The sequence below is a fragment of the Xylocopa sonorina genome, chromosome 2 (assembly GCF_050948175.1).
Source record: "Xylocopa sonorina isolate GNS202 chromosome 2, iyXylSono1_principal, whole genome shotgun sequence".
Lineage (NCBI taxonomy): Eukaryota > Metazoa > Arthropoda > Insecta > Hymenoptera > Apidae > Xylocopa > Xylocopa sonorina.
The window spans coordinates 7511391-7536788 of NC_135194.1; the positions used below are offsets into that span (position 1 = coordinate 7511391).

The following is a 25398-nucleotide window of genomic DNA, read 5'->3' on the forward strand; positions in this document are numbered from 1 at the left end:
CAGAGGGTAGGGAGGGCGAGGATACGGAGAACCAAGAGGTCCTCCGAAGGCGGGCAGGTAGAACACGTGCTGGCACGAGGTGAGTCAGACTCGCGGGAATATCGAAACACGATCTTTTCGTCTCTCTTTCTCCTCTTGTCCTCCTCTCTGTTTCTTTGTCTTCCTATTTTTTTCTTTTTCTTTTCCTTTTTTTTTTTTGTTTTTCGTGCGGAGAGGGGTGAATTTAGAAATGTACAGTCTCGAAGGCGATAGCTGACAGTTTCGAGGCTGTTTTGCATGAATTAAAATATCTCTTATCTCTCCATCTTTTTTTTGGCGATATTCTTTTTTAGGAGCAATTCTGTGAGACAGTCGAAAGCCACTCGGAGAATATTCATTCAAATTTAATTAAGCAAACGTTTCTTTCCATTATTTATGTGACGCTTTTTAATTGCTCTTCTTTATCTTTCATCCGTATTTATAATAAATGAGATTTTCTCTCTCTTTCTCTTATTTTTGCCATTCGTAGCACATTTCGATGTGCTTCCACGCTATCGTACAATCTTATTCGACGTGTTTGTGGAAAGCTCGCGTAGTTTTCCTTTATTACCATCACGTAACCGAGTGTAAACCTCGAATTTCCTTCAAGGTAGCAATTTGTCTGTAATTTTCACATGGCCTCAGCGTTCCCCAATTTGGAGTTACATTAATGTGTTGGCAATAACGTGCCCCTGAGAAAGTAACGTGCAACTTTCCACGTGAGAAGATTCAGTGAATACACCTATAATTGTCGGCTCGTTAAATGTCTGCATGTAATTTATCGATGGTGGTTGCGATTGTGAAACAAGCGGGGAAAGCAATAGCAGTCGTAAATAATATATGTTAAATTGTTTTGTATAAATAACATACACACGCGTGTATGTTTATTAGTTTGTTAAAAGCATTGAAAAAATAGCTTGGTCCTCCGGCACGAAATGAAAGATAAATAAATTCAACCCTCGCGATTAAGTTTAAACTATAAAGTTCGCAAAGAACGTAGTTAATGTTCGCTATAAATTTTATCAAGAAATAAACTGTTAATAAGTAAACCGTCAGTTCACACGTGCTATTGATACATATGGATATGTTTTTTAGCGAACCAAGTGTATTAAATTATTGAACATCGCGTCATCGTGTTAGGTAATCTGTTGACTTCAAAGACATAGTTTTAGATAAGATAATGTATTACTCGATATTGGAATTTTATGGCGATGAGAAAATTTCTTTGTCTTTGGGAAGTGATTAGTCGGGTATCGTTAAATGAAATCGTGAATGTATGTCGTAAATTTTAACAGGGGACGACATCACGGTTAAAGAAATAAAGATTGTTTAATATTTTCAAACGTAGCTTCTAACGTATAACTGATTAGAAGTAATGTGCGATACTTTCTCAAGCACTACTCGAAATTATTAAAATAAGTATAGTTGCAGCGGTGATAATGTGAATTATGCCATGACTACCTGTATCTATTCCTCGTCTCATACTCGTTCCAAGATTAAGCTATATTTCCCACTTATTTGAAAAGGTTCGTTTAATCTGAATTTATGTAACCCTCCTCCATAACTCTCTCATTGAGTGCTTGTGTGAATGGCCGTGTTCGATGGAGCCGTTACACGAGTAAAATTATGAAAGTTTATGAATCTTACGTTCCCGTATCCTCGCGTCTATGAAATTTTCTCTACACTCGTAGAACTTAGTATGCGATATCAACTGGTGCTTGTTAGCATTTTAATTTTGACGTTACGCTGCATGTTTACATAACTTACGCGTGAAATATCGTAGCGATATTTTATTCAGATCGATTGGATGGTTGATAAAGTGTAGGTATTAGGAAATTCTCGTTAATAAATCTCCATCGCTTTTATTCGAATGTTCAACGAATACCTTGGAGTAAAGTAAATGGCGTCACATGGCTGCTTTTCAACTCCATTTCTTTATTCCACTAAGTAAACAGAGAAAAAGTACATTTCCAACATGAAACAGTTAGTAACGAAACGTTATTATTAACGAAGAAAGTTCTATGTAGTGCGTTCGCAGCTCTTTCGAATCATTAATCATTCGCGAAGGATAAAGTAAACAGTAAAGTATCTTTAACAAACTGTGCAGCAGTTCCGTAGGTATCTTTTAATTACACTCAATCGAGAACGAATTTATTCGTCAAGTACCAAGGATGAAGGGAAACTTTTCTCCAGAATTTCTTAATTGTACCAGGTATTCGGTAATCGTTGGTAGCATACCTACTTAAGTCGTCATTATGGAAACGAGTGTAAGACAAAAACGGAGGATAACCAAATTACGCGTTCGGGGCTTCGAACGACGGGGACATTAAGAAAAAAAGATGGAGAATATCAGTCGTAACTACGCGCAGCAGGGTGGAAAAGTGACTTCTGCCGTTTCTACTGTCCATGCTATTTCTTGGGCTCGTTATACCGCTCTTAGGCGCTAAGAAAACGAGTCGCTTGTTCCGTTTATGCAGCGTCGTTTGAGCGTCAATTAATTACGAACGTTTCAATGCAAACAGCGAAGAGCAAAATCTTAATTACGCGCGAAAGGAAACTCGCGGCGTGATTGTTAATCGAGGCTCGTATTATCGTCAACCTCTCCCTAGTTGGACCATCTGATATCGCTTTAGATAAAGAAAGCTGCGATTATTGAAATTTAAATGATAATTAAATATGGCCGTGAATAATATCGATATTAAAACCGCGACACGACTTGTGAAATCAGAAAGATTTTACGATCCTTATCAATCGGTACTGACACAACCCTACCGTAGATCCCTGATTAATGCGGGATGTGCAAATCGTTAAGATGCTCCCCTTCGATACTCCGACTCGCCATTCCGCTTTCATATTCGCATACTTGGTAATGGAAGACGGCGATTTCTACTCGAAGTGGGAGGATACTTTGATGCATTTCGTGCTCGTTCCCTTTAAACTTCTTCTCGAAGTATAGACCGCTAAATTGGACAGAGAATAAACAGATTTACTTCTCGAAAATCAAAGATTATCGAAGGAAAAGCACAGGGAGGGTAGCAAAGGATAGTTGTAAAGTTACATCTCATTACATTTTCTTTTCTTCGAGAGAGAAGTAAGAATTAATAATAATTGTAATTAAACTGTTGTGCAATTGTGTAGCAGTGAAATATAACGTCACGATGACACGAAAGAAACGAGATAAGGATTTGAAATTGGTACGCTAGTTCCAAATTACTTGGTGTTATAGCGGAGCAAACGAACTGCCCTGGTTTTCTAATGAAGCAATTTGTTTCGAAGATTAGGTGTTATATATGTGGCATTATTACACAATGCCCAGGCCCGTGCACATTACACACGCGACAGCTGTGGAAGGTACTTACGTTTTCCACACACGTGTTTGAGTGAATCAGGTTAATCAGCCTATTGCTAATTACGCTTAAAATCCATGTATAGCGAATTAATGATCGTAATTACATAAGAACGCCGCTTCTGGTAATAAAGAAAGTAGGGGCACGAAGGATGGACGGGTTAACGATATACAAATAAGTAATTAAGTACGCAATTAAATGAGAAGTACTATAAAATTGAAGCTGTAAAACTTCCGGAGACATGGTGGATTATGCAGATTTATCCTGAAGAACGTTAATAAATTGGGAAAAGTGAAAAATGCCCCTGCCAATAAAGTTTATTTATGATTTCTCGAATCGTAAACGTATTCGCGTTTGCTTTCCTCGCTTTCACATTGATTTCGTCGCATCCGGTCGCAGTTTGTAGGCGTATAAAATTTCTTAGCTGGGTGAAAACGCATTAATTACGGTTTACCTAGCCGTGTATACCAATAATCGATCGATGTTGCTAAAATGGAAAGAAAGTTCTTTCTTTCTTTCTCTCTCTCTTTCTCTCTCTCTCTCTCTCTTTTATTTCTTACACGCATCTTATTAAAACGTTCGTGTAGTTTTGCGTCACATGTTTCCCCCGGTTATTTTAATCACGCACGTGGCTCAACCTTGACCTGGTTTTTACACTTTTTAAATCATGAAATCCGTTTAATTTGGAAACGAAAGGAAGCTTGGCCGGAAAGTAGCTTGGAGGTAATTGCAATATAATTATCCGCTTATGCAACGTCGCTCGGTCGCTATCGGTACGTCGATATTAAATATCGACGTCTCTACTAGACTTTTCTAAAACGCGTGTTCACGTAGAAAATCAAATTTTTCAATTAATTTCGCAACGGCATTTCTGCAGCATAATGCAGCTCAATGGTCAATCGATTTATTCAATGTACTCTGCTCTATAATTTTCTGCGAATTCATTACTTACCTTTAGAGCATCGGGCGTCGATACCGTCGATAGGATAAAAGGTCCATAGAAAAAGAAAATCTTCCGATCAGAGCGTAGCGCGTGGTAGAGCCGACGGTGATTAATTACTTCGTTTACACCAGGACTAATTATTCTTGATGCAATCGGGAACTCGGCATGCGACATGTTCCGCTTGTTGGCCTCAATGAACGTTGCACTGACACTCTCATTATCGGTACACGGGCATATACGCGATGTATTGGAAGCTGGAAAAGCTGTAACAAAAGTGTTTGATCGGTAGGAGTCCTCGACAGAATTCCTTCCAAGTAGCCAATCAGCTATAATTGGACCAAAAGATAAACTGATAAGCTCCTTCAACGTTTTATGCGCACACGGTCATTAGGTTCTTGTTGAAGTTTTGTAAATTCCTTTCAGCTTTGTTAATGCTATAGAGGCAATTTATAACGAAAGTTCTTAATTAAGAAGGATCCGTCCCGATATGGAGAAGGATATCGTTGAAACTTGTTCGCATAATAGTGTGATTATACCTTCGGTACTTGGGCGTTATTAATACGTGGTCTCGCTTTTGTCATGACAGCACTTGACGTGCTCCACATGGTGGCGTTAGACGTGATTTCACGAGCGGCCTGGTACAAAGACACATTGATAATTCTGCGTTCTGTCTCGTGTGAAACGGCCGGAAAGAAGAACTCCATCGTCTCGTCTCGTCTCGTCTCGTCTCGTCTCGACTGGAAAGTCTGACGCACGTGTTATCGGCGCCTTTTAGACAGTCCCTTTCGAGGATCACAAAGCGTCCTTTCATTGACTAATTAGGATGCTTTCGAAGCACTTATACGTGGCGAATGTCCCTCCTTGACACCGGCCTGCCTATATTACTGTTTTCAAACTGATTAACGAGTTGGGAAACGTACGTTTTACGGCCGTTCAACTGCTTCCGTTCGTATTCATGGTGATCCTGTTACGGAGGATACAATTATCGAATTTACGTCTCTTCAATGGAGATACTCGAATCTTCTTACCAATCGTACGAATCCATTTTTCGAGGTGAAAGAAAATTCTAGCGTGCGTGTTTCTTAAACGTCAAACGTGAACATCTATTCCCACGACTTTAGATTTTTGACAAATTTTTTCGTTTGGAAACATGTTTCTAATGGTCGTAGAAATGATTAACTAGCACGACTAGCGGCTCTTCCGATTAGAATATGAAAAGATTACCGTTTTATATCCCTTAGTAGAGTCGAATAAGATATCTTTATTCAAAGGTGTCTTCCTCCTCTTGAAAAATAATATTAATCTTGTAAAAAATGAAGGAACAGATACAAATGTGTTGCCTCGTCTAATAAAGAATAAAAAAAAAAAAATCAGTTACATTCGCTAATAATTTGACACCGTTCAAATTGGGTTAGTCTGTATGTGCATTTCCTAGGCTTGTCCATAAAATAATAATTCGATTCGCATTATTATTTTATCGAAACAAGTCGAATTGTTTGTATCAATCGTATTGCTAGAATATAAGCAGAAAATTTGATATAAAAAAATTGCTATTTCATAATTCCATTCATATTTTTGTATCTGATGACTCACCGTTGGCGCTAATGTGTTCCGCTGAAAGCATGGCTTCCTTTTTCGAGCAGAACGCGGCTTCTTAGCACGAGCCCCCCATAAACGTAACAGGATCCCATACGGGTGTTCCTCGGTTCGTTTCTTATGCGGCTACGTTCCCACACTTTCTGCCCCATTGAAACGTACACCAGAAGAATTCACCTCTATACATACCACGAGGGTGAGAGCTAGAAAGCTTCGGAACCCATACAGATTAAGAGCAGCACCCCTCCTTTCAGGAAGTCTTTCAGTGGAAGCGTGCAATGCACGAGCTGGACGCGAAATTGAATGAGCGAACCGTTTCCGCGTTTTCTAAACTTGACCCCGGCTTTTTTTTCTCTATCCTCCCCTCCCCTTCGAGCAGTATGGACGCCGTGTTGTGAATTACGGAAGAAAGGATTAACCATCGCTGAGGTAGCTTCGCGTAGCATCCGTTACACGCGAGAGGGTTGAAAGAAATACATACAGTTATATATCGCTTATCAATACAAATAATCGCTTCGGTTTCTCTCTTTTCGAGATCTGAAAATATTTTCGTTTCTCTTAATTGGTTTGTCTTCAGCATAACAAAATCTGTTTCATCCCTTCCTGAATGGGTCTGGTTTCATTCGTTTCTGTGTGGATATGGAATTTGGTCAGTGGTCAGCCTGGTTTCTCCGTGTGTTGAGGCGTGCGAAAAAGTTTTTCGCATTCCAGAGATGGCGAGTGCAGGTGTCCGAGAGAAACTGAAGAGAAAATAGAAATACGCGTGTGGCGTGAACAGCACACCCACGGTTCGTTCAACAGGTAGTCGTCTACTCTCGTCAGGGAGCCATTTACGACAACCCCCCGTTAGAGGCTTTTGTACCCGAGGGGTGGAAAGACCGTTAGGGTTGTGGCGCGAAAAGGGGTTGATATTCTCGAGGAACGCATGCCTATGCAAATTACAATGCGCTCGAGTTACTGACTTATCAGCTTTACGGTTCGTGCGTATGTAGCGTACAACACGTGTCCTACGAAAAAAAAAGAGAAAACAAGGAAGAGTAACAGAAGAGCGAAACGTTGGCAAGGATTTTTTTGCAGAAAAATAATTTGTATTCAATTGCATTTGCGGAGCACATGTGTTACGCAACTTAGCAGTTTACTCGATTTTAAATGAAGGAATTTAAGAAGGACGCCGACAGTCTGTAGGGAAATTAATTAAAAATCTTTTCCAGATACAGTTCAGTCGTGAATCCCTTTGGTGGTGACGCAACGCGTGTTATCTGTTGGAGATTTACGAGAGGCCTGGTTAATTTCGATTGTAATTATTACCGTCTCATTAAACGAGCGGAATATCAGTGGTACTCGAAATTCCGTATATAGCAAACTATAACACAGGTGGAACGGCGCGTTAGCGCTTAAAGCCCCGGCATACATTGCACGTGGTCGACACGAGACCAGATCGTCAACCCTCCCCGCTCATTAATCTCGAAGATGGCCCGCGGGCAGGGAGGAGCGTGGGATGAGATGGTGGTCACACGACGAAAAATCGGCACGGAAAGAGCGATCGAGAAGGCCGTGGCAGCCCAGTTCGAGCAGTTTAACACACCTAGTCGCGGATAAGTGTGCAAGGCGCGCATTTAGCGCCTGGAGGCTCTTTCACGATGCACGCTTATGCGAAGATATCGGCAGCTGGCCTGGAATCGTGAGAGACTCGGGCAGATGGCCTGCCCTGAAACTCCTTCACGGCGCTCGCGTGTACGTGTACACGACCACTACGAATCCCTACACGCCTTCCTAAGGAAGGAACCACCGAGGATGTTTCCCACGGACTCCTGCAGCCTCTCATCTGCCGTATTACACACGAATGTGCCCTGGATTCCCTCCCTTCTTTCGCTCTCCCTTTTGCTCGTTACCTTCGTACCACCTTCCCCCTCTCCCTCTCTCTCTCTCTCTCTTTGTCGCTTATATAGGGGAAAGTTCATTCTCCTTGTCTCCTAATTCTTCGCTAAGTCCAATTCTTCGCCGGATTATTGGATGATTGTACTGGAATCAAAAGATTTATCGGTTGACCTTCTTGCCGTCATTTGTGGTTAATTTGACGTGTCTGTTGACTGCTTCGAGAACAAATTATTTGCTTTTCGGATAGACAAACTATTCTGCTCTTCTTAACAACAAGTTTCTACTGACATCTTAGTGGTATATCGAGATTTCGAGTTTTTTAGCTAGCTGGTCTTTGACGTTCAAAGAGCAGTGTAGAAACTTTAAAGGACTGCGCGTTGAAGTCACTGCTGGTACCGTTCCCGCCATTCGTTTGCACGTGCTTCAAATCGAAACTCGTCGCTCTGTGACGTATATCTGCTACAGGTGTTGTACGAGCTATTCTACGAGAAGTCGTACATATTAACTTTTTATCTTACACAGGACTGGAGTTACAAATATTTAATGTTAATATTACAAAAGAGCAGTACTGTTTTTTTTTACTTAAACTTTGTTGAAAGTTTCAATTCGAGGAGAACATTGATTGTCAAATAAAGGCGCTTAGCTAAACGACAGTTTAAGTCTGAAAAGTCATCAATGGTCTATGATCGCCATTCTTGAGATCATTTGTCGTGAGACGGCTCACGCTTGGCCACGCGTGAACACGTGTCGATGCACACGCGTGGGCTCGTGCAGCGAGAGCCAGGAATCGCCATTAAGTGGGTGGCTAAGATTGACTCTCGTTTGCTTTCCTTGTTCTGCCTATTACTCGAGGGATCCTTGCTCTCTTTGTCTTCTTATCGTCGGAGCGTCTTCGCGGTCCGACTTGTTCTTCTTCTTTTCGAGTGGGCAGAAAAGATAGACACGACCGGATCTGGTGTTTAAATGAACGATGGGCATATTTACCAAGGCTATATCTGATCGCATTCGCGGTATTGGTACTTGGTGAACGCGTGGTGTTTCGCGCGCTAATTGAGATGGAGTCGAGTCGATCCCATGCTCGCTCTCATTTCGCAATGTACAGGTCCCGTTGGGCGCCGATTGCTTCTGGGTTGATAACTCGTACCTTATGTACGACGCTAGTTTTGTGTTAATCGTCGAAACGTCTGCGGACGATAAGGTTTACAAATTGCTTGTCGGATATAGAATCGAAAAGTTTTCGATCGGGTATGTTTCACGCATCACACACGATCGATACGAACAGCAATTTATTCGCTGTCCTGATTTAAAGTAGAACTCGTTTATAATATTCGTAGAGGAGAGAGATACTCGCATGATCTAACCGGGTTCTGCGAGGGAAAGAAACTGGTTTCGTTAATTTGCCAAAATATATTTTGTTGCGGCCACTTAGTGTGCAACTTGGTGCATCTTTCATTTATGATTCCAGCTATCCTAAAGGCATGCCTGTTGATTTTATTTATACGTATAAAAGCGCAGTATTATCCTGGTTTTATTTTCAAGGAAGTAAATGCATAAAGGATGGCATATTACTTTGTCGGAAATCGATCGGTGTTAATAACAGCTTATACTCAGCCATGTGTTTGACGTGTTTCATTAAGCTTCGATGATTTCGATTCTGTCGGCGAATCAGGTAAATGGAAATCGAAGAGCAACACAGCAAGTGCCATATGAGCGGTTCTCAATCTTTTCGTAAATGTTAGCTTTTTGTAACATTTACATTTAACGTAAATGTAAATATTTTATAAAATATTCAATGAAAATTTCAAAACGTTATTAATAGCTCGCGTTGCTATTAATTATCCATATATCATCACTCTGGTCTTATGTACCATTACTACGTATATCTATCACTAATTGAAGAACCGCTGTAATATATGATGTAAATATCACTGTCGATAAGGAGATGTTGCCATGCTCAGCGATATTTAACCTGCAATCATTTCTGCAGATCTTGCTGAAAAATGCTTGCTTTTAGCGAAAATATAGAAGGAGAGTACACATATCCCATACATTGTGTGCTCCAATTCCAATTAATTATGCTCTTAATTTATTTTCGTTTCTCTTCCGGGTTCAAGAGACGCGTACGTATAAAGCAAGTAATAAGATATTTCGTTCGGTGCGTTTAATTTATAAAGAAATCTTGGTTAAAAGTTGCACCAAGGCTGCGCGGCAACTAAATTATACTTTTATATAAACCGCGCAGTACTTCTTGAAGGAAATATCGCTCTTTATCGTAACTTGGTCTTACTTCGCAGTATCTGAAATTAAAAATGCGGAAAACGAAGTACGGTTTCCGTTAACTCTCATATTTCAGGATCGAACTTTTTATCTGCTCCGCATTACGATTTTTGCCTCCTACTGATACGCGTACAATTTACGCGCATCAAATGGTTGCAGCACTCACTGAACTTTCTCGAGTAATACGTATAAATGGCAAGAACGTTAAATATAAATTGCAACATTTCAGTAAATAATCATATCGATGTAATAATGTATCGTTACTCGACGCAATATCACGATGCAGAGGAAAGTATTCCCGCGGATCGTTAATTTGAACAGAGTACCGTTCGATTATTGTCGACGTGGTTACTATATTTTGTCAATCGAGAAAATGGCGGGCAGATATCAAACTCGCGATAATCACACCTGACCATCGCGGTTCACGACGCTCCGGGGCGTACGGTTGCCGGATCGTACACGTGGTTCGCAAACAAAAAAAGCACTTAGCGCGGTGGTACGGAGGCTGTTTTGAAAGGCGAGCTGCCGTTCGAAAAAGCGCGGCAAAAGGGCGCGCGTGCACGTGGCCGTCCTTCGTTCGTAACGCGCGCGGTGAATGCGCTCGTGTGCGGGGGTTGAAGGGAAGGGAAGGGAAGGGAAGGGAAGGGATAGGGTAGGAGCGCATCCTTCGCCTTTTCTCGGGGCTCTCCCACAAGGTGACGCCGATGCCGCGGGACTGTGGGAATTCGGGACATGTGCGTGCCTACACACGCCGTGCTCGTGGTCCGCACACGAGGGGGAAATCTCGTGGTGTTTGGAAAGAGAAGAGTAACCGAGGGGAAAAAAAGGAAGGGGGAAGACCGGACCTATGCTGTTCGCGGCACGCCGGCCGCCATAAGGCAAGGAATCCATGGGAATATCGAGCATGTGCATCGGACCGCTCGTGTGCTGCACGAGTTATGGGGTGGCCGCTAACCCTCCTTTTCCCTTCTTTCTTCTTTTCTTTTTCCCTCCCCGCCACTCCGCTCCCTCTTTTACCTCGCTTTCCTTATACGGGATTCCGTGACCTGGCGCATTCGGGAATTTCTTCACCACGTGGCTCTGCATAGGCAATCAGGGTGGAACGTAGGGTGGTTTGCCCTCGTGTCTCGACCCTCCGTCCACCCCCTGTCGCTCGTGGTCGCCGCGTGGCAACTTTAGACAAACGTATCGACTCGTGTCTTGTTGGCGGGGGGGGTCGTCGTCTCGTATGGCTATCCATTATCGCGGACTACTTACGTTCCGAAGAGTTCATTGGACGAATCGTTCACTTTAAACGCGTAATTTTATTTAATCCCCGCAAAATTGTTGCTTTTTAACGCTTATCGCTTGGAACTCGAGATTGAACAATAACGGGATTCAGGCTCTTCTTTTGTACGATTACGGAGTAATAGTAGTAATTGTTGGACGTTTATAGCACTCGATCATGTTTCTGAAGTCCTGAATAAGACGTTGGCATTTGATCTTGAATCTCAGCTTCAGCTGGTCTCCTACATCCTTGACGCTCTGATTATCTTGGCTGTTTTCGCGGGTCATTCGTTCTTGTTACTCGACGCACACGTAACGCTGGCACAATTCCAAATACCAGATTTTCATCCGCGCTCACCTTTTTCCCCCTCGGCTAAATATAATAGCGCGGGCATTTATCGTTGCGTAGATGCATGGGTGCCTTTGAACGACGTTTCTCGTTTGAGGATGAACAAAATTTTGATCAGCTGCCAGGAAATTGATCTCCATCATCTACGATTGAAATCGTACCGTCCGAGCGAGAACGCATCTTCCTACATTACCTGTTTTTATTATTCTTTTTACGCGTTACACGGTTAATGTATCTTCTATGTAATACCAATCGTTAAGTCGTTCTCTATTTTCCCCATTTTCCCATACCGCGGAGTCTTTAAAATAATAGTCAATTTCCTGTACCTTGTAAGAACTGCTATCTCCCACTTCCCATTCAAAATAGAAATATGTTGCATCAAAGCGCGCTCGTTTGTTCTTGCGTATTTCCTCGGTTTTACTTTTCTTTCCTCGAGTGTGTGGTTCTCGAAACTTGGAACGCTTGATACCCGATAGAGAATTTCGAAACTTTTGTTGTACCGTAAATTTCCAAGTTCTAACTATCGAGCTAGAATCCATCGAGCTTCCTCGAAGATGGTTAACCGTTACGGCTGTTCCTCTTTTCAATCCCGCGATACAAAGACAATTAACGTCAGTCACGAAACGAAGAAAGAAACCGATGCGATTGTAAATTCCTCGCGATGGGGATAAATCTCGCGACAGCCGATTTCTTGCACGATCACTTTTTCTCGATCGTCCGGCGTCCGATGCGTTCTCTTGCTGCCTGGATCTCGTCGGACGTACGCATCGCGCCTGACAACTTTTCATTATCCTCGAATCGACGTTTCGTAAATAGGTCCCTTATTAAACTAGAACAGCGGATGGAGGCTCGACCAGTGGCGTACGGACGCCTCGTGTAAACGCTCGAGGAGCAATTGACTCGAGCGTGGTCCCGATATCACGAGAACACGGCGAAAGGATAGAAGCGAAGGATGTATGGTCATTAAGCAGGATACACTTTTTACGTCTCACTCGATACTCGTGGCCTTTCGTTACTCATCCGTGTAAGATCCTCGTAAAGGGGTTATCCGGTGCTCCATTCACTGTGTTATCTCCGCCTCGACGGATGCGAGTGGGTCCACGATGGATCTTCTTTTTTTCTACCTTTCTTCTAGAATCGCTGGCTTCCTTTTTTCACGCTGGCTACTCTTTACGCGTACAGAAAACACCTGACCGGATCGTATAGGCGACGTAACATTAGTCTCGACAACTTTTTAGGTTAAGTGGCCGCCGCTCACTGTTTCCTCCGGCTACAACAGCCAAGGCGGAAGTACAGTTACTCGCATTAATATTCGAACACCGATATCATTTTGTGACTTCTCTTTTATTGGGCAAATGTACAACGCGCGAGTGTTAAATGTGTACGTATAAAACACGCGCGTATGCGAGTGAGAAAAAATAACTGTCATTTTTTTATAAATGTCGGAACGCTCTGTGAAGTTGAATTATCAAACTGAAATTTCGTACGAACGTGCAGCTGTCCACTGACGGGAAACATCGACGTCTGTCAATGAGGAGGAACTATCCAAATGTGTTATTGACATCTTTCTGTTGCTTTAAATTAAGCAAATGGTAGTTTTACATTATGCGATGAACATCGACAGTTCATTTATAATCGTCTTATACGATGGAATGCATATGCGTCTAATTTTGTCAAATGATCACGAATAGAAAATATATGACGCTTCTCTAAAAGTTAAACAGTTGTTCGAGGAAATGGTGGGGTAACAAACTATCGTAATCCCTTGTTTCTTAACGAAGCAATTTTTTTTTTTATGCACGTAGAGATAAGAAATGAGGCAAATGAGGCGTCTCTTGAAACGGAGCAGATCCCCCGGATTCATCCTGCCCGTAAACTCGATCGTTTTCTCTCTCGTTACGCGGTGAATAATCGAGGAGTGCACCCGATACGGTGGGGAACGACGAGATGGGTCTTCGTAGGAAGTAATTATCGTGTAATTATTCCTTGTCGATGGTAAACGAGGGGCAACGATGGCTCGGAGGCTTTTTCCTCGTTCGGAAGGCGACAAGGAAAGCGCGGCTCGTGGAAAACGTTTTCGAAGTATCCGGTAGTTACATAGACGTAGCAAATCGTCGCCTGTCACGCGACGATTATTTTATCCCGTGGCTATTAGTTTCAGCATTTAGTAGACGCGCGAGATAGCGTTGATTGCGAATAATTGACTCTGAAACCGTGGGAATTGTTGGGCGAACTTTTTGCCAGCTGCACGGTCGGTTTTCAATTTTCTCGTTCTCTACATAGAGATCGAAAGATTTCGAGAAAGCATATATCTCTCTTGGCGATTCTTCAGCGAGCGAATGTTGAGTTTAAAATTTGTAACGTCAACAAGGTTGTAAGTTACATGTTTTCGCCGACTCGTGTTCACATTTGGGGACAGAAGCGATGCGTAAGTTGCCATCCCTCCGCCATTAATTTCGCCGCTCTGTAAATCTTATATCGCAGTTAATAGTTGCGTGACACTTCATCTACCACTCGCGCAACTTTCATTAACCATAAAAGGAACAACTGTGTTACAGGGCCTGTCAAAGCTTTCATGTTTCTCACGAACCGTCGGTAGTACCCGCGCTCCGTGTAATTTCAGCTATAAATTTCACGCGTACTCCCGAATTTATTTTTTCAACGCGTGCATACCTCTTATCGTGGCAACCGTCATCTTCCCCACGGCCACTGATACAGCTCGATCCTTAATGAACGATAAGCCTGACGTCGCGCTGTTCCTCTCCTTCCAGCCCGTTTACTCCTTACAAAATTTTACTTTCCAGGCCTGTTACATGAATCCGAGAGAAATTTTATTGCCAATGATATCGGCCGGATTATGTAGCACGTAATAAATTATTTTTTATGCTTCGCCATCGCTGTCCTTCGTTTACTTGGTGAACGAACTAAATACGCGATCTTTTATATAGCTGGTTGTAATTAGGTTTACGGTTCGCTGAATCGATCGATCTGGGACAATCCTCAAATACCCTTTCTTTCTGTTTCATCCCTTATTCTTCATTTTAGCCCTTGCTTTTCAAACTTTTAAACGATAAAGGGGTAAAATTGTGAAGCTATATGAAAGGTACTTTAATAAATAATGGTAAAATGTTTCGCTAAAAAATATGGCCTCATTTCGTGGTCGACTCCTATATTCTTCCTTGATGGAGGAATTATCCAAATCTGTCGAGCAGTTTTTGAAATTACTTCGAACACGCGCATACAGGCATACACGGGCATAATACTCTCCTCTTATGATATTAGTGTAGGTAATAAAAATCAAGTGTACGGGGCACAGTATAACTTGTTCGTAACTACTGTCATTATAGTCGAGCATAAGAGAGTTTTTGTACGGGTCACTTGAAAAATTCTTGTACAAACATAAATCGCGTCACGCAACCCTTTATCCCCTTTGAATACCTCCGGCGAGTACCTCCTCGTATACATGGCATTCATCTCGAAATTATAATTACACATTTCGCACGGCGCAGCCTCTCGACGTATGATTTATTTAAAACGAATACCTCGCACGAAAAAAGAAAAACGGAGAATTGTGATTGAAAAAATGTTTGAAAATTGAAAACGGTTCGAAGCGAGAGACGCTGTACATATGTACGTTCGCACACGTCGCGCGTACGTATATATTCGAACACCTCGTGGCTGGCCTGGTGCCAACAATGTCGGCGCAATTACCGATTCCGGAACGTGTACCTCGCATCGCGGTTTACACGCGTGCATACGTACAGATACGCACGTACATACGTACGCGGTGCAACGATGTCGATGACTCGCGGTTAACGATCAGCATCCTGAGTCGAGGAAACGCGAGGCGACGCGAGCAGGCGCGCGGGACGGCGGCGAGAAAAAGGCAACGCGAAGAAAAGGGCCACGCTCCGTACACGTTCCGCGCACACGCCTCGTCGGAGCACCTAGATTACGATCACGGGCAGAGACGGTCGGTGGGGACTGGACGTGTCAGGGGACGGCTAGAGAGACGGGCGTAGACAGCCCTCGAGCTAGGGCACGCGGTGGTTCCGACGACGACGACGACGATGATGACGACAACGACGACGACGATGATGACGACAACGACGACGACGACAACCAGCAGAGAAAGAGTGGGACGAGAAGCGGTAAGCGGGTTACGGTCGCGCGTATAATACTCGAACGGGCATGTCGTACACGTACACCTACACGGCCTCCTTATAAATACGAGACAGTGCGTGGCGCACTTGAGAGAAGGTGCGTAAGTCCACATCTGCCCGAGATTCTCACGCGCGACGCATCTGTCTCGAGTTCCCACGAGAACGGCCCCGGAGAAGCCGTGGCCGGGAGCTGCAGTCGAGAAAGTTTCGTCCGCCGCGACCGGCTCGTCCACGTGGCCGGGGCGTGCTAAGATTCGCCACTGTCTTTCCCGTCGGCTGCTCTTCCCTGATCACTCCGCTGGGATTAGGGAAGCGGCCTGTATGTCGAGATATCCTTGAATCCAGAGGATTCCGTCTCTCCACCCCTTTCCTACGCTCGCGAGCTTCCGATGATACCAGGAGAATCGCTCTCTCCTCACGCGACCTCCGTCGTTCGCCACGGACTTTGATCTTTCGTCTTAACCTCGTCGAGCTGTGCGAATGGCTGTTTTTTTTAAGGTACAGTTAGCTTTTCGACCAGTCGAGGTACTTTGTCGAGCGTGTTTTGGAGACATGGGAGAATAGAGAAATAGTTGTATGCGTTTATGAGATAATTGACTGTTTAGGTTTAGGATGGGGCTCGCTAACTTTCATCCCCCTACGTTCGAGGGAACGCAACGCGTTTGACTAATGTCCTGTCGTTGACTCGTGACGCTGAATCAGAACAGCGATACGCGTGCGTACTTTCGTTCGATGTCGATGTGTATGATTTTTAATTCCGAGCGAAAGTTCAATTTGGCATTGGCATTGTCGTTCGTTCCGGTTTCTATTTTCTGTGCTGCATTAACCGAACAGGATACACATAAAATAATTCAATTGTCAGAATGGGCTAGAGTAATGGTACTTTCACTGTTCGTTCCAATAAATTACTTGGTAATAGCCTATTGTTATTTCAATCGTGTTTAGCACTGGAATTACTTCATTCTTATATCAGAATCGGGGGGAAAATGATCGAAAGGTGGCTTCGAGTAGTTCACTTTTCTCGAGAGTTTCTATCGGCGTTAAAAGTGTCCGCGCTTTTTTTTTTCACAATTCATTCGACTTTTATCGCGTCGAATAAAAAGTGGAAACATTCCTTCGGTGACGTTTTCTGAATCACTCCATACCGAGAAAGGCCGTTGATAAAGCGTGACGATAAACATTTAAATCAATATTTGACTCTTATCTGCCTTCTTCTCCCGTTAAAAGTCTTCTATGTGTCCGTTTTCTCGAGACTCGCATTCAGTATAATCTAAGAACATACAAGGCGCGTGGGAATCAAAGATAGGAGATTCTATAGGGCCAAGTTAGCATCGTGCAAATTAAAAATGAAACAAGATAAATGGAACAAACAGAAACCTCTTTCAGGCGTTTAACATTTTTTAGTGGAAACGAGCGAGAGAGGGGTGCGAGGGGGTTTAGATAAAAACGGTTCTCTTTAACCGATGAAAACACCGTCGCGTTAATTTCAGAGTATATACGCTTTGTATCGATTGCTTAATTGATAAATAGTCGCAACTTGTAGTTTATCGTCTATCTATTCCGTAAAACGGTGATAAGCATTGCCATCAGCCTCCAATTTGTCAGCGTAATTTACACATTTTAATAATTTTCTCGTATTACTAGCAAAAATGGACGAATTCGCGCCTGAATATTTATGAGCGGTACTCTGGCGCGTACCATAATTTCGTGGAATATCGATGCGATTTAAGATTCCACGACACTGCAACGTGCAATTTATTCCGCTGTCACTGCACGTTATCGTTACCGTTTCCCTTCGTTCCGTATGCTTAAGATCACACGGCTCGTTACGACTTTTATGGTCGGCTACCGCGCTATTATGGTGTCTGGTCGGGCAGAAAGGGATCAGGTGGAGGCGTCGCTACCTTCCTCCAGGGGTTGATTATTTTTACAGCGTGTTTGGACCATCTCTCTCTCTCTCTCTCCTTCTCTCTCTTTGGGTTCTATATAGTTAACGCGACGATAGCGCTCGGATAACAATCGAGTAATCTTATTTTACACGCGACAAGTATGCGGCTAACGAGCGCCACAGCTTTTCCACATTTTTAATCTAGCTTAATCTAGCAAAGTAACACGTACCCTTATACGTGAATCAGAGAAGAAGTGGTTATACATTTTGTAGGAAAGAGGTAGCAGTCTAATATTGAGCTCGAATATGTAAATTATTTATTCTCCTTCGCTTTTCTTGTACGTGTCCAATCTTTTGTTAATTAGTTGGCGGTGTTCGAATGACTTAGAAGAAACGAGACTTTACAGTCACGAATTTAATTGGAAGCGTCCATCCTTTTATTAAAACTGTAAGTTTAAGGCGCGACTGTTCATTTTGATTTCTTTACGATGTCAGCTGTCCGTTCACCTCGCGAGGGCTGAACTCGACTTCGTCGTGGCTCTGTCAAGCTTTCTCTTCGGTGACGTTAGAAGCAATATTCTTATCGTCCTTTGCAAAATAAAACGTAACGAGACGCGCGTTTCCTCGACACCGTTTGCTACCTGTCGTCGGACGTCATATTGAAATAATAACGTTTAAGGTTCAATGAGACATTCGAGAAGCGCAAATTATACGGGAAGCCATTTAGAGGGTACCGTGCAAACGTCTTTTAGAAAGGCTCGTAGTCCATTTCGAGCACAACTCGAATCGTTTCGCTATTAATATTATTCGCTCTCTTGTTCGTTTCCATCAATTTGTCAATCACGAGACAAGTTATTAATTCATGTTCCCGTGTACACACGTCGCGACTGTTCACTTTCCATTCACGAAATCGAATGACACAACGCGTTTGCGCGCTGCCGTACAGAATTATGGTAGCCGAAGTGGTGCTCCGTGACTGGAACGTTTCGATATTTCTCTGCTCGAATATTTCACGCGAAACGTGGGGTGCATAAATTATTACAGACCTCTCTTTCTCTTTTACGAATCTCGAAAGAAAAATTCTGGACTTCGTCTTGCGAGAAAATGCGATGGTCGTCTCTTTCAAAGCGTCTCGAAACCTTGGATCGCGTTGTCATTGTTTCTCGACCGAGAAAACTTGACGAAGTAATTTGCGTCAGAAGAATCGCCTTCTGTATTTTTGTATTCCTCGATTTTCCCACCGTTTCGCGTCTCCGCGTCGAAGTTTGTTTTACATCCTCGTTAAAACGTTTCCAGATACTCTTTGTTGCGACCAAATGCATAAACGTTGAGTAGGCTCGTCCAGAAAAATGTCGCGTAAAAAAGAGTGACGATAATAGTGTTAAAGGCCTTTCACGACGATAGCGTTGATCGTGAGCAGGCACTACATAGCCGTGGGAAGTGATTTTAATATTCCGCTCTAAAAGGCCAACTTGGATCTACGGATATTTATCTTGTTTGGACTGTTTTGTAATTCCGTTGGACGAAGGGAACGCGATACCAGCAAAGGTGCTCAGTCGAACGGTTGATAATAGATTTTTCTCGCTGGCATCGCTGAAACCTACGCGTAAGGGTGTTGAAATTTCACAAAGTGAAACGCGTTAACTACTTTTTAGAAGGCAGATACGAGTAATACGAGTTAGTCCCGTTCGATGGGTCGAGCAGGCCCCATATGGGGGCGCAAAAAGAGAAAATTTCTTGGCCGCCAGAAGAGCAAGTAGCACCAGCAGCAGCAGCAGCGCTCTGTTCTCCGCATCTTCTTAAAAGGCGACAGCGCAATTTATCCAGCTCGTTACTCTCCCGGGACTCGCTAGGTGTGGATCATCAATTTCGAGGCAGAAGCTTAATGACTGGCTCGTTCCCGGGTCTAGGTATCGGGGCAGCCAGTTGCGAACGGGAGCAGGAATTTTAACAAGAGCACCGTTTTCCCAAGGCGTGGTGCGGCGGCGAGAGAGTAGCGGAACGATCGCGAGCCACCGCGTGACGGAATCGATCGGGGCACCAGCTGCGTATCGCGATGGCGCGCAGTTAATCGCGCGAAACTAGCGGATCCGTTGGAAAAACGGTGTCCAGGCTCCGTCTAGCCAGGCCGGCTCGAATTCCATCGCGGCTTGGCCGCGCGACAAGAAAGCCGCCGTATAAATCTATCCTGGACAAGGCGCAAAAAGCCCGTCCGCTCGTGGCTGGTATCGCTTTTATCCCGTATCGCGTTGGCGCGCGGTACTAATCGGTGGCTCGCGTCACGTGCCCAGCTCGTTCTAGTCGTGCCGGACGGTACCACCGGGTTCTCCTGGGCCCGTCGCTTCACCCACTTCACCGCTACCGATCCTCTCGTTTCTTGCCCGTTTCCCTTAACGAATCGCGCCGCTCAGCGATTCAGCGAACGCGTATCGGCTCGTGAGTCACCCGCGAGCTACGTTTACACCTGCGCCTATCACCGGTGCCCCTATCGATTCGTTGCGCTACGTAACCGGCTCGCGAATCTGGCTAGCAAAAGGTGAAGGTGGTACCTGCCTTTCGACACACCGTCGCGTTTCGTTGCCGCGCGAATTTAACTCCCTCTCCTCGTCCCTTTCGTCCGCTTCGCAAAGCTGCAGCCTGTCACAGTCACGCGACATTAGATGCGACTGGTTTTCCATCGGTCCCGTTGCTTGCAATTAGGACAGGGTGAGAGAGAGAGAGAAAGAGAGAGAGAGATACTTATGGTTGAGAAGAGTGACCCAAATCGGAGAAGGTACCGCAAATAGGTGGGACGAGTAAAACAGGCTCGATCATCTTTCACATTCCCTACAAGGCACACGATCAGGTTGTCGGAACCCGAATCGGTGGGCTTTCGCTTCATGAAATAAACAGTGTGTCCAGGCTGCTGGCCTTTCAGCAATCGTAATAGCGTCTCGATAGATGAATGTCAGCGGGGAACCAGTTACTGGTAACCGGTAGGAGCGCACGAGCGCTCGCGCGACAGGACTCGCCCGCGGGTTCCGTCTACGCGTTGACGTGTAGGAGCCGTGTGTATACCTGGGACACGCGCGTACACAGTGACGCGGGGCACACGTGACACGCGTGCGTGCACAGGCGCTTGCTTCGCGCGAGCACGTGTACGCTGGTATTTATACGGCGCTCTCTCGGGGCCGTGGGAATGAGCAGACACCGCGACCGTTCTGGCACGAGCGCCGCGACGAGCGTCGACTCGCGCGAAAGCGGTCGCGGATGCCGCGCGCGGCCAGAGGGGGGGCCGCAGCCGATTACCCTGAACCGAGTGGAAACCACGCCGATTCCGCGACACGTGCTTTTCCTCTTAGCCCCGTGGAACCCGCCCGGAGTGAAACGAGCCGCTTGCCCTGAGAAAGTACGCCGCCGCGGCCGATCAAACGAACACACGCTCCTATCGCTACCGCTCTCGTCCTCTCTTAATCCGTTCCCATTCTCGAATTAGACACCCGGAAGTGCCGCGCGATCGATCTTTTATCGATCATCATCGTCTCACGAACGATTCTTAATTGCAGTGTCCGACTTAATGGAACTGCTACGATTTTTTTTTCTTTTTCACTTTCTTTTGGGGGTAATTACTTTATTTGCTGTTGCGTAATTAGGGTTACGTGGACTGGAGAGTAATAGAAAGGTTACGGGTGATTTATCGAGTATTGACAGATGAATCGATGTGTGTTAATGGTTGTGGGTTAATTTAAGTAATTCGATTGTTATTTTTATTTGAAATCAATGAAATTGCTGAAAGGTTGCAACTGCACGACGATGAAATTTTACGAACTTATGGAACAGGTGTATCCGATGAGACGAGGAATAAAAGTTGCGCATGTGACAATTTAAGCTGACATATAGAGGCAGAAGATGACCAAAGTCCCGAACTTCGTAATTATGTTTTAATTTCGATGTCTCTCTGCATCCGCATCGTCGCAATATCGCTTCTGATACGCAAGGGAAATTTAGCCATATATTTTATACGACTTGGAAATCATCTGCGCTCGAGAGCAAAAGAAAGTTGAATAATTTTAGCGAATTCATATCTCGCTTCCGCTTCGGTGCGACGACGCCAGCAGATATCAAAATATCTGGTTACGAAAACGTTGCGAATCCCAATGAGAATAACACGCGATGTGGCGATTGATAGCTGAGCTACCAGTGAAAGTGTTAATGCAAATGCAAATGCTCTTCCAATTAAACGGTAGTCAATGAGAATCGCGTGCCGTGTTCCACGGCAATCGCTCATCCATGTTTCGTCCTCTGGCGGAACGATTTGTCATTTTTTCATCGCCAAAACTTTCGTCCTTAAAATGTAGAAAAGCAAGGCTTGCGTTACGCTTTCGACAGGACCTGTAAAACTTTGAAGATTCAGCATTTGTCGCGTTCACATCGAAAAGATTCAGAATTTATCAGTTCTAAGCTTCGAATCATCTTTCTCTCAATTTCGAGTACAGTACTGACAGACTTTGAATCAATTCGAATTGGGCAACGATAAACATTGTCTTAATTTCCAGAAAAATGATTAATGCCAAATGATAACAAATTTTCGATGCTACTGTGGCGTGGCATCGAAAAAAATTGTACGCTCAAAGCAACGAAACAATCAATTTCCGCGGGACGAAATTTCACGCGCGACCGACTTACGAGAGCCGAGAGAGAGCCGGTTACCCGCGTTTCTCGTTCGATCTTTCAAAGATATCTTACCCCGACCACCTACGGATACGTGTCGGACGACTAATTTCACGCCTCGGACTCCATGATTATCACAATTATTTCGGGGAGAGAAGTTTCGTTACGACTGAAACGATACTTTCCGATCGATTCGCCGATTTTGTCGAAGCGCTCGATATTTTCGGGGAGGAGCGCAAAAGAAAGAGGAACAGAAGGGATCGTTTGAGAGATACGTGCGCGCCGGCGAGCGTAATGAATCAATTCAGCCGATGGAAACGCCGTCGATTAAGTTCATCGATGAAAGGTAGCTCACATAATTGATACATTTCGCGCGGTAGCCTGTTTCTGGTCTCCAAGTACGTGCAGGTTGTTTGGCTGCTGGTTTCATTATCGCTCGGACGATGGAAAATTTTTATCGGATATATTAAAGGAAATTGGTAATGGAGGATGAAATTTGCGGACTTGTAATACTCTGGAAGCTAATATAGGATGAACCGGGACCACGTGGAATGATAAATTTGCCGCTCGGATACGATCGCGTATAGGAATTCCTTCCGATAAAAATCATCGTTTCCATGTAAACGAGAGGGAAATCTGTTTATAAAAAAATTACAAGCTTCCGCCGGTTTATAACCGTCTTACTAATTAGAGAGGGGCATTACATTTTTTAACGCTTTAGCTGCGGGTACGTTTAGCACAGCCCAAGAGAAATAAAATGAGAATAACTATATACATTCCAATTTTATATTATCGAAGTGATATTCTATTTTAAAAGATTTTTTCATCGTGTTTATTTCAGTTTTGTTTTAGTCGTATATAAGCCACAGCCGTGGTTAAGGGGTTAACGTTTCAAATATTGTAGTTTCGCTTCAGAAATGATCATTTCGAGCACGTCGATGCTAGGAATTAAATGTATTCAATTCTCGTGTTCATTTAACTTTTAAAACGGATCATGAGTACCATAGTCAATCAGAAATCACTAGTGGCATTCTGTTAACGAACATCATTGTTCAGCTTCAATTTAGTTATTTATATTCCATGAAATCTATTGGTAGCAATTATTAAGTAGACGCGTACAGATTTGTATCAAACTGTGCAGCGATCATATCACAAGTTTGGTATTAAAATTGAAATATTGCGACGAGATAAAATAAATCATTCGTTTATAATATAAATGATATTGAAGGAAACTGTTCGCATTGAATTCGTCGATCACACCCGCACTACTATTAATCTGAAACGTCTTGTACACCCGATACGTCCTTACAATGTAAGAGAAGTATGTGGTAGTTTAATGCGAGTGACATAATTGCCTTCACCAGTGGCTGACTTTAATTTTCAACCGTCACGGTTTTCTGCCGCATTAAATTTAAGATGTAATTTTTTTGCCAATTTCATCGATGTGTGTCACAGTTGGTAAAGTATGCGCCCGAGAAACTCGAAAGTAAATTAATTCGACAGAAGCTGGAAAGAGAAGGGGTCTCCGAATGCGAACACGAATATTACGATTAACCGCATACCGCAATCAGATAATTTCATTGTACAATTAATCACGTTTTAATAGGGCAAAAAATTGGTAGGCAAACGTATCCTCGCTCGTTCCGTGCGTCCTATGAAAAAGGTTCCACAAGCAATAGCCATTTTAACGTTAATTGGGCGTTGCTGACGTTGTCATTGAATGTCAAATTTACATAATTGTTTGTAAAGTTCCATTACTTTTCGCGATAAAACGAAATTGCCGAATCGCACCAGAGTAGCTTGTCTCGCTACTTTCTCACCGTGTCGTTCTGTGTGTGTGTGTGTATTTAAGGTTGGTCCTAATACAGGTTAGTACGAAGGGTTGCCTACTCAGCAGGATGCCGAGCACTTCATTTCCTCCTTCTCTCCAGTCTTTAACTACTTTTACACTGCGTATATAAGAAACAATTATTACATTTTTCAAAGAATCACTTGCAGCATTTTGACTTTTTAGAAACAATTCATTTAACGCCAAAATTCCAATAATTAATTGATGTTGTTCAAGTAGAATAGTTTATTAGGAAGATAGCGTACGGAAACTCATTTCTAATTATTAGATTGTTAATTCAGCGTCACCAGTACCTGGCGCCATTTTTAACTTCAGCGTAACATTTGCGCTTGCATTGTGCCCTTGAAAAGTGGTACGCATACGCATTCAATTCGACGCTCATTCAATCACTCCATACCTCAGTGATTGCTAAGTAAATAGAAAATTGTATTAACCCTATCGTCGAACCGCAACCCCTCGAATTATGCGCCCTTCCCATTATATTATCTGATGCACGAGCGTCGCGCGCACCGCAATCTTTTGTTATTTCGGCTTCAAGGGTCGCTTACCCCCAACGGTCAGGGAAAATCATGCGAATTTGCGGACCCCATCCAAGCTGGCGGTCATGTGGTTGTCACATATGGGCAACACGTGTTCGTATTTTCAATAAAAGAATTTTCATCTAATAGCAACTCGTATAATGTATAGTTTACATATCAGTTCCGCTGAATCCGCTCCTTTCTTTAACTTGTCAGCTTGCGTTAAGTTTCGACGCTTTATTCCAATCAGCCGTTTAATTCTCCAAGTACGTGCTAATTTCGATAGGGAAATATTTGTGGCTGTTAGAAATTAATTTTTGATATTGAAACATATTTAATTCTCGTCACGATAAGAATCGTGAAAATAAGAGAAGTCAATCAGTTTCTTAGTTGTTGCGTAAGAAACCAGTTTTACTTTATACGGGGAATCACAGGTGTGTACATTGATTACCTATATGAAAAAGGATGATTGAACGAGGACATAGAAGGCAATAACGAATTCCCCTTAATTATGTTAAAAACGAAAATTACGGAAATGTCCAAGCTTTTTCTGCGATTAAGACTTGCATCCCGACGCTGTGGACGTTTCTAGAGAACCGTCGCATTTCGTGGGAAACATTCCGCGCCCTGAATCTCCAATAATTCCCTAGCGAGTA

The 25398-nt window shown here is 43.6% G+C and overlaps 1 protein-coding gene across 1 annotated transcript in view; it reads left to right on the top strand.

Annotated features, from left to right (window-relative positions):
* LOC143433344 (tubulin monoglutamylase TTLL4) overlaps positions 1–25398 on the top strand; it is a 156009-nt gene that overhangs the window by 12302 nt on the left and 118309 nt on the right. The window lies entirely within an intron of this gene.